The sequence below is a fragment of the Lolium perenne genome, chromosome 1 (genome assembly GCF_019359855.2).
Source record: "Lolium perenne isolate Kyuss_39 chromosome 1, Kyuss_2.0, whole genome shotgun sequence".
Classification (NCBI taxonomy): Eukaryota; Viridiplantae; Streptophyta; class Magnoliopsida; order Poales; family Poaceae; genus Lolium; species Lolium perenne.
Genome location: NC_067244.2, coordinates 82,269,811 through 82,279,443, shown reverse-complemented (window position 1 = coordinate 82,279,443; position 9,633 = coordinate 82,269,811). Strand labels below are relative to the sequence as shown.

The following is a 9,633-nucleotide window of genomic DNA, read 5'->3' as shown; positions in this document are numbered from 1 at the left end:
CAAGCCATCTTTTGATCTCTGTTATGATGTCTCTTTGGATGTCATCTTGTGCTATCAATAGCATCTTGGTTCTATGTGTGATGATCTCCATATTGTTGTCATCTATGCTTGGATGCAAGCATGGTACCTCTAGTAGTTTTATCTTGTCAAGGTCTTGGTAATTGGTTGGGTGTATGGTATCATGGCCATTGCTATCCAACTTGCTTTCTATATTTAGCTTGAATATGTTCCACCTCGGGACAAGATTCATACTACACCCCCTTCTAGTGTAGATGTATCAATACCATGTTTTTGGTGTATTCTCAAATTGTGATGAGTATGCCTGTTTTCCCTTAATGGTGTTGGTGTTGGTCAATTCTCATCCCTATCTATCTATTGATTGGGTTAGATAGCACCACAAATCTGAAAGTATATTTCCTCTTGTGTTGTCATAATACATGCTTAGCTCAAGCAAGTATGATCCACTCCAATACCTCTTTTTCATACCCTCAATGGCGTGATGACCCTCATCTCGGCCATAGTGTTGTATTAGTTCAACTCATGAAACTTTAGATTGGGAACCCCTCAAGGTTTACCTTGTTGTAAATGTTTATGAAAACCTTGGGTGAGGCAATCTTACCCAAGCGTATGGTTTATGAAAGGAAAGGATCTTGACAAAGATGGTTGGAAAGAGGAATGTGTGTGTGACTTGGGTTTTTGAGAAAAACGACACATGGTTCTTTGTATTCGCCGGAACAACTAAACAGGCGCAACCATAGCTACTCCAACGTGGGCACGGGGCTTAACTTGACGTTTGTTCTTCTTAGCATGAGGCACCGCACAACTATACAAGGGTACGGTTACCCCCGAGTCCGGGTTGTCATGGTTGGGACAATAGTATAACGGGAGGCCTTCGGGGCTGACCCGTCCGGAAGACACTATGGGTCTCCTGGCTTGGCGGTGGAGCCACGCTCTAGAGGAGGTGAGCTGCCACGGTGCCGGGGAGGTACATACTCCATAGGGTAGGACCTCGTGTTAAGTCGAATGGGCGAAAGGTTATGTCCGGGTATCCGTCGTGGCATATGTCGTTATGCGGGGATGATGCCCACACGATAGGTATCCGGTTAGTTGTGGTGAAAGTGTGCAAACTCTGCAGAGTCAAAACTATTCGAATAGCCGCGTCCGCGGTCATGGACGGTTGGGATGGCCGTTACAGAGCTGTGTCGAGTTTTGGTTTTGAAAATGATTTCCAAAGGAAATGTGTGTTGGAAGTACCGGAAGGGTAGGGAAAGATGGTGTGCCGACCATGTGGAGATGGTCGAGGAAAATGAAACAAAAGAGGGTGACCCATCCTAGTGTTTCATGTAGAGGAACTCTGCTTTAACAAAGATATAGAGATGTCATAGGACTTTCTTAGTGTCCCCTTCAACTGTGATGTGGGATGCTATATCCACAAGAGAAACTGATTCTCTTTCACATGCTATATCCACAAGAGAAACTGATTCTCTTTCACATGCTATATCCACAAGAGAAACTGATTCTCTTTCACATGCTATATCCACAAGAGAAAATGATTCTCTTTCACATGCTATATCCACAAGAGAAACTGATTCTCTTTCACATGCTATATCCACCAGAGAAACTATTCTTCCTCTCTTGTCTTCTTTAGTTAGAATTGTTATCACCTTCTTGATGGTTTGCGAGTACAATTCAAATGTACTCACGGCTTTGTCCCTGGCTATTTACTTGCTGGCTGCACCTGGAGGACTTCGACAGATGAAGAAGGAGTTGACGACGTCTATACGAGCTTAGGAACGTCTTCCCGTCAGCTTACAGTAGGGTTAAGGCAGATGACTTGGGCTCTACGCTGCTGAAATGATTCTACCGCTCCGATGATTAGATTAGGCCCTTCGAGGCTATCTTGTAAAAGATGGGTCATGTGACTTTATTGTAATTTTCTTTTTCCGTTTTGTAAAGGATGATGTAATTTGATATCAGTTCGGTTATGTGTTCACGACACACTCGATCATGGGAACGTGAACTGTATACATAACAGGGTATTTCGGACAGCTTGTCCGGGTCCCCATGAGCTGGTATCGAGCCATCCCGACCGTAGGAGACCTTAGTTAGCATGGACGTTAGTTAGGAAACAAGTACTTGGGCAAAACTATTTACCAAACAAATTCTTTCGTTAGTCGGAAGCATAGCTTCTACTCCTCTTGTTTCTTCAAAACTTCTAAATTCTTATCCCTCCACTTTATAGAAGTGTTTGAAAATTCTTACTCTATTGTCTCATCCACTTCAAACCTACATATTGGACGATGTCCCCAACTCAGACCGGAGACTCGAACTCAAAGATACATCAATCCCTCGGGAAGACTCATGAATCTCCAACGACAGCTATTGAAGATTGGAGGCCGACTTAGTGTGCGCATAAAAGAATGATAATATCATGTCTTTGGTTGTCACCAAAGTATGTCAAAGATCTGACCTTGTTCCTCCGTGGACTTGCACTTTTTGCGGTCGTCGGGGATCAAGTCCTCGCTTTTTGACTAGTAATTTTTAGGCCAGCCACCGTAAGATGCCGACTTTGGGAGTACCTACACAACTACCCCTTCGAAGACCCCACGTCCCCGGGATGTTGAGCAAGAAGACTACATAGTTTTAGCCTCTACCTCAACCTCGACGACTCAACACCAGGCCGCATTACCACTCTCTGCTTCAAGAATCCTTGTTGAAGACGATGTCAACAAGCTGAAGACTGCAACATATGTGACCAGCCCAAACCTATAGGATGGATAGGACAAAACTCAATCGCTTTGATTGAGCTACCCCCGCGTATTAGTCATCCATGGGTACTTGTGTTACCATGCCTGGTTTGATGATTGCTTGTAGTTCCCTAAATGTGTTGTCTTGAGTGTTTTTATTTGTTTGTTGTGTGTTTGATTGTCTTGGTCTTTAGGTCTGAAAAACACTCTTGGTGTGATAAACCAGCATAGGAAGCCCCTCTAAGACGTTTTCACAGTCATCTACCTCGCCGATAAAATGCTTACTGCTAGCTAAATGGATAAGTTAACCCTGTTAACCATCGATTCTCAACCGTCAGAGAAACTGACCAGACCCCTATCTACGCCAACTACTTTCAAGATCAGCTGAAGCATCTCCACTAAGCCGAGAAGACAGAAGACCCTACCTTCAAGAGTGACTGCACCTCTGCAAGAAGACATGCATACTAACTTTGTCTAACCTTGGAGTATAATCGCGCTAACCTCGAGGATATCTTTTTGAAACCACCCTCTAACACACCGTCTAACAAACTGAGAGAACAATGGCGTCAGACCCAAGTTACATCACATGGTTCATCTGTTCCTCATCAAGTGAAGCTCATGAAGATACCTCAAGACTCAAGATTAGGTGTATTTTACCTACTCACTTCTTAAGTGGTATAAGTCAACACTGACCCTCAAGCTGAAGATTGTCTTCGACGGCCTTCGTTGTTGCTTCATATGGAGACCAACCAGGCGTTTCATCGACTTACTAACTTACCGCGCGTTATATGGTCTAATAAACACCGTGAGTGACTCTTGAAGTCGTGGACTACACATCGTCTCCTGAAGATTCTTCAACTGAATACGGAAGATCGACGACTTCTTCAGAAGCCCAGACAGGACTACAAGGCAGAAGCTCTGAGTTTTTCCGAAACCCGATGAAAAATCCTAAGGGTGGAAGACTTCGTCTTCCACTAAAAATTGGAGCTGACCCTAAAAATTTAAACCTTTCTAAAACACCGTTGGGAATTTGGGATGCACTAACTTCCCTTGAAGCTGTGGACTGCACCTCGCTCCCTGAAGATGCTTCAACTCAAGACGAGAGAAAGATCACTTCTTCGAAAGCACTGACAAGACCCTTGGCCGAAGCTTAGAGTTTTTAAACCCCCCCTATGAACAATTTTAAGGGTGGAAGACTTCGTCTTCCACTAAAATTTAAAGTTAACTCTAAAAAGTTTTCAACCCTGCTAAAGCACCGCTGGAGTGCACTAACTCTCCTTGAATCATGGACTCTAACACCTGCTTGGAGTATTCAACCTCTTCATGAAGCTCACCATCGGCAGGAATCCATCATGTCTCCCAGAAGATGAAGCAACGACCTTCTCAAAAGTGGCACCTCTACAAAAGAATGGAGTCTAACTTTAGTTAAACTTTACAACCCCTCTAGTTCTATGCTTAGTAATCTCGGGACGAGATTATTTTAAGGGTGGAAGATCTGTAACACCCCAACTTTTTGCAAGCTTGTTTAATTATCCAAAGTGCAAAAATTAGGGGGAACAAATACTTTTTCTATAGACTAATTAACATGAATTGCCTTGATCTGTTTGTTATGATGAATTGCCTTGATCTGTTGGTAGATAAATTGTCTTGATTTGCTTGTTGAGTTTTGTTTTGAGCTACCCTTAATAACAACACCTCTAGTGGTTAAACAAGCAACTCACTAAATAAAACACATGTGTGGCTTAGGAAGAATTGTTTTTCTTTTTACTACATCAAACCTCCCTCCTGATGGCAACATGAGTGTGCCTACTTATAAGATTCCAACTTTGGCAGTTGATCTCTTAGCACCCACAACTGTTTTTGGTGACCTCAGTGCATGGATCTCTTCTATACAACACCCTCTACAACTTCCACATCTTACATGTCACATCCTCCACTTGCAACTCTTATAATCACTTGATCTGGTATCCTATCCAATGTTTCCAAAGACCAGATCACTTCTTCCTCTTTTACCTCTTGAGTTTATTTAATCCAATTTTAATATCCACAAAACCAAGAGTAGGTATGATGGGTACATTTTGTAGCCACCATCTACCCTTGAGAACACTCCTTCCTAAATTAGTTTTCTTTCTCAAAAACCCTATTGTTTTTCTTCCCTGGTTTTAGCCACAAAAAAAAATCACTCCTTGTTATTAAAACTCCTTAAATGTTTTCTTCAAATAACAAGAGAGATTGTGGATGGTATTTTGTATCATCCCATTCCCTTCAACCCAAAAAGACTTTCTATAAAGGCATTTGATTTTCTTCCTTCTTTTAAGTGCATGGTTTTGGTACATGTGCCATCCTTGCACCTTTTGATAAAACAAGGGAAAAATCTATTTGGCATTATTATGCAAGTAGACCCATTTTGTTTAAAAAATCATTGGATCTCTTTCAAAATGTTTTCAAAGGAAAGTTCAATATAAACCCTATCCAACATTTTGATCAACTCTCATAGTGGTGGAGACCCACCTCTGTAGAGTTCCAGATCTAATTAACAACTTCCATTCATTCATCACATCTCACTCTTGTATGGTTTACCATCATCATCTTGACCTCATGTTGATGGCTTATGCCACCATATTCATCCTTGTGAGTATGGTTATTTCACTCACCATCTCTCTTAGCCTTGCTCTACAATTGTCTAAACCACCATCACCACCATCATCTTTTGGCCAAGTTGATCACTTGATCAAAGTGCTTCATTCCTCAACATTGGCACCAATGTTTATTAACACCTCTCTCTTTTCATTCTTACTTCATCAAATAAACATTACCCATCTACCTTGGCATGCTCATGCATTGTTGCATGTGGTCAATGCCAATCTTTTCAATTTTGAATTCAAATAAAAAGTTTTATTCTTCAACTATACCTTTGGATCTATTTTCATCTTATGTTTGTCACAACCAAAGTGGTAGGAATTATCCTTAGAGTACATATCACCTCACACTTCTTTTTATCTATATGAATCCACTCATATTCTTATCATCATTAAAGCCACTCATTGACATCATCTCCTCAACATCATGCCTTGGCCTACACACATGAATGTTGTGCATCTCTTTGTTTGTTCACTTATGTTTGGCAAGGATGGAGCCGGCCATTGTCTATGCATGGCAATTTCGGCCAGCCATTCCTCTCTATTTTTCTTCCTCTACAAGACTTGCCTCCCAACTACCCCAATCAATAAATGAGCAGCCTCCCAACCCACCCAATCAATGAGGAGGCAGCCACCATCCTCCCTCTTTATAAGGAGCTTGGCCGGCCACACCTCCTCTCCTTTGCCTCATTTCTTTTCACTCCCTACTATTTCCTCCACTCCCTCACACTCTCCTCCTCCACTTCCCCACGAAAATGGTGCTCCCCTTGCTCCCATGGCCGGCCATGGCCATGGCAAGCCACCAAGATGAAGCTCTCCCTCTCCCTCAAGCTCCTCCTCACCATGAGAGCCTCCCTCTCCTTCTTCTCCCCAACCCTAGATGGTTTTCTCTCCTCTTCTTCTTCCTCCCTTGCTAAGATTGGATCTTGATGCAGGTGCATGTTGGTCCAAGCATGGAGAAGCTTGAGCTATCCTCAGATCTGAAGTTCTTGAGCAAAGTTCGTCCAAAACCTTGCAGTAATTTCTGTATCTTGCTGTTTCAGATTCTGGTACGAACTTGTAAAATCCGCCAAATCCTGTGTGCAGATCCAAATCGAGTGATTCAAAGTTCCGCAGATAGGTATTGAAAAGATCTACAACTTGGCGTTGGTCTCATCCTCAAATTTGTTACGGATTTTGAACGGTAAATAAAGTTCTGCAAACATGCAGAATCACTGTTTGTGAGATTTCTTCCGTTTTACAAAACCGTTTTGAGCAAACTCAACTGCGGTTGAAAGCCCTCTCCCGTACCTTCATTTTGGCGGTGGTTTCACTTCGATTGACCTCCTGAAACTGAAATGGTTTGCAGATCAAGATCTGGTCAGATCTGACTTTGTCGAATTAAACCAGGAGCTTGGAAACTAATTTTTGAATGAAACCAACTGGGTAAGAACCACCTATTCAATACCTTTCAGATGCAGCAGACCTCATATTTTTTTGATCTGTGTATGATTTTTGGTGAATTAAACTTGTTCTGTGTGTTCTGCAGACATGGCTGTTAGATTTTAATTCATCAAAAATCCATTTTTGAACCTAATTGAGTGATTCCAATTATGTAGGATTACTGAATGTTTTCTTAATCATCTCAAACAAGTTTCAAACCTTTATCTGTTCTGCAACTCCATAGTTAAAGCAAATGGTGAAAACATGCAGTAAACTTGTAAATCCATTTGTGAGAGTTTCAGAAACAATTTGAACCCAAATCCAATTGTGTGTGAATCTCTGTTTAAATATCTTTCAAATTCCAGTGGCATCATATTTTTAGGATTTTTCTACGATTTATGGCTTACAGATCTTGTTTTCTGTACAGTCAGATTCAAAGAAATTCCTAAAATTGTAGGTTTAATAGTTTTGGGTGATTCCAATTGGGTTAGTCTTGTATTAGTACTGGCTATCTAGGAAAAATATTATTGGTCTCTGTTCATACATATTTGTTGCTGTTAGTAATGTTTATGTGTGACATGCATTGTTGAAACAAAACTTTTCGGTTTATCTAAAACCCTTGACCAACTCATTTTAGTAGAGGTGGGCAACCTTTGTTTTACGCTTGCAAAACAAAACCTCTGCAACCTAACATTAGCTCTTTTGTTTTGCTTAAGTTTCCAAATGATGTGGAATATGGTTTGCTTCCTATTTTGGTTGTAGTGTTATGGGAACAAATTAAGTTAGGAAAACTGTTTTCTACTTTTTCAAAATGTTTGAAAATGCTTTGTGATTGTATTTGATGTCAAACTAATGCACTTGTCCTCTTTAGGATGTTATCTACCAGGGGATATTTGGTTTATACCATGGTGATACCCGAGAAAGGCAATTGCTAAGTTGTGATACTCTCATACCTTTACTAGGTAAATAAAATGGGTTCTCTTTAAGTTGCTTTGCAGTATCTATAAGTTCTTTGTATATTAGCCCGTAGTAAGGTGGTTAGCTATTGCTTGTTGATTGTTGAATGTTGCATGCTTGTTATGATTGGTGCAATGTGATTGATTGTGTTCTTTTTATATTTTCCGACGATAGATGCGAACGATTCCGGAGAAGAAGAAGAAGTGGTTCGGACAAGGATTTTATTTATATTGACGAGATTCTTATATTGATGAAGTTGAAGAAGTCCAGGGACAAATAATCCAAGGCAAGCCATCTTTTGATCTCTGTTATGATGTCTCTTTGGATGTCATCTTGTGCTATCAATAGCATCTTGGTTCTATGTGTGATGATCTCCATATTGTTGTCATCTATGCTTGGATGCAAGCATGGTACCTCTAGTAGTTTTATCTTGTCAAGGTCTTGGTAATTGGTTGGGTGTATGGTATCATGGCCATTGCTATCCAACTTGCTTTCTATATTTAGCTTGAATATGTTCCACCTCGGGACAAGATTCATACTACACCCCCTTCTAGTGTAGATGTATCAATACCATGTTTTTGGTGTATTCTCAAATTGTGATGAGTATGCCTGTTTTCCCTTAATGGTGTTGGTGTTGGTCAATTCTCATCCCTATCTATCTATTGATTGGGTTAGATAGCACCACAAATCTGAAAGTATATTTCCTCTTGTGTTGTCATAATACATGCTTAGCTCAAGCAAGTATGATCCACTCCAATACCTCTTTTTCATACCCTCAATGGCGTGATGACCCTCATCTCGGCCATAGTGTTGTATTAGTTCAACTCATGAAACTTTAGATTGGGAACCCCTCAAGGTTTACCTTGTTGTAAATGTTTATGAAAACCTTGGGTGAGGCAATCTTACCCAAGCGTATGGTTTATGAAAGGAAAGGATCTTGACAAAGATGGTTGGAAAGAGGAATGTGTGTGTGACTTGGGTTTTTGAGAAAAACGACACATGGTTCTTTGTATTCGCCCGGAACAACTAAACAGCGCAACCATAGCTACTCCAACGTGGGCACGGGGCTTAACTTGACGTTTGTTCTTCTTAGCATGAGGCACCGCACAACTATACAAGGGTACGGTTACCCCCGAGTCCGGGTTGTCATGGTTGGGACAATAGTATAACGGGAGGCCTTCGGGCTGACCCATCCTAAGACACTATGGGTCTCCTGGCTTGGCGGTGGAGCCACGCTCTAGAGGAGGTGAGCTGCCACGGTGCCGGGGAGGTACATACTCCATAGGGTAGGACCTCGTGTTAAGTCGAATGGGCGAAAGGTTATGTCCGAGTATCCGTCGTGGCATATGTCGTTATGCAGGGATGATGCCCACATGATAGGTATCCGGTTAGTTGTGGTGAAAGTGTGCAAAGTCTGCAGAGTCAAAACTATTCGAATAGCCGCGTCCGCGGTCATGGACGGTTGGGATGGCCGTTACAGAGCTGTGTCGAGTTTTGGTTTTGAAAATGATTTCCAAAGGAAATGTGTGTTGGAAGTACCGAAAGGGTACGGGAAAGATGGTGTGCCGACCATGTGGAGATGGTCGAGGAAAATGAAACAAAAGAGGGTGACCCATCCTAGTGTTTCATGTAGAGGAACTCTGCTTTAACAAAGATATAGAGATGTCATAGGACTTTCTTAGTGTCCCCTTCAACTGTGATGTGGGATGCTATATCCACAAGAGAAACTGATTCTCTTTCACATGCTATATCCACAAGAGAAACTGATTCTCTTTCACATGCTATATCCACAAGAGAAACTGATTCTCTTTCACATGCTATATCCACAAGAGAAAATGATTCTCTTTCACATGCTATATCCACAAGAG

General features: G+C 41.5%; 1 long non-coding RNA gene across 2 annotated transcripts; it reads left to right on the top strand.

Moving 5' to 3' along the window:
* Positions 1-5,986: 5,986 nt before the first annotated feature.
* LOC127303482 (uncharacterized) lies at positions 5,987-8,052 on the top strand. 2 transcript variants are annotated; one of them, XR_007853316.2, is made up of 5 exons: positions 5,987-6,384; positions 6,473-6,569; positions 6,735-6,811; positions 7,680-7,770; positions 7,940-8,052. It is a non-coding gene; the product is annotated as an uncharacterized lncRNA (long non-coding RNA). The 2 variants fall into 2 exon arrangements; XR_007853318.2 differs by having other exon boundaries at positions 5,990-6,384; positions 6,473-6,506.
* The last annotated feature ends 1,581 nt before the right edge of the window (positions 8,053-9,633 follow it).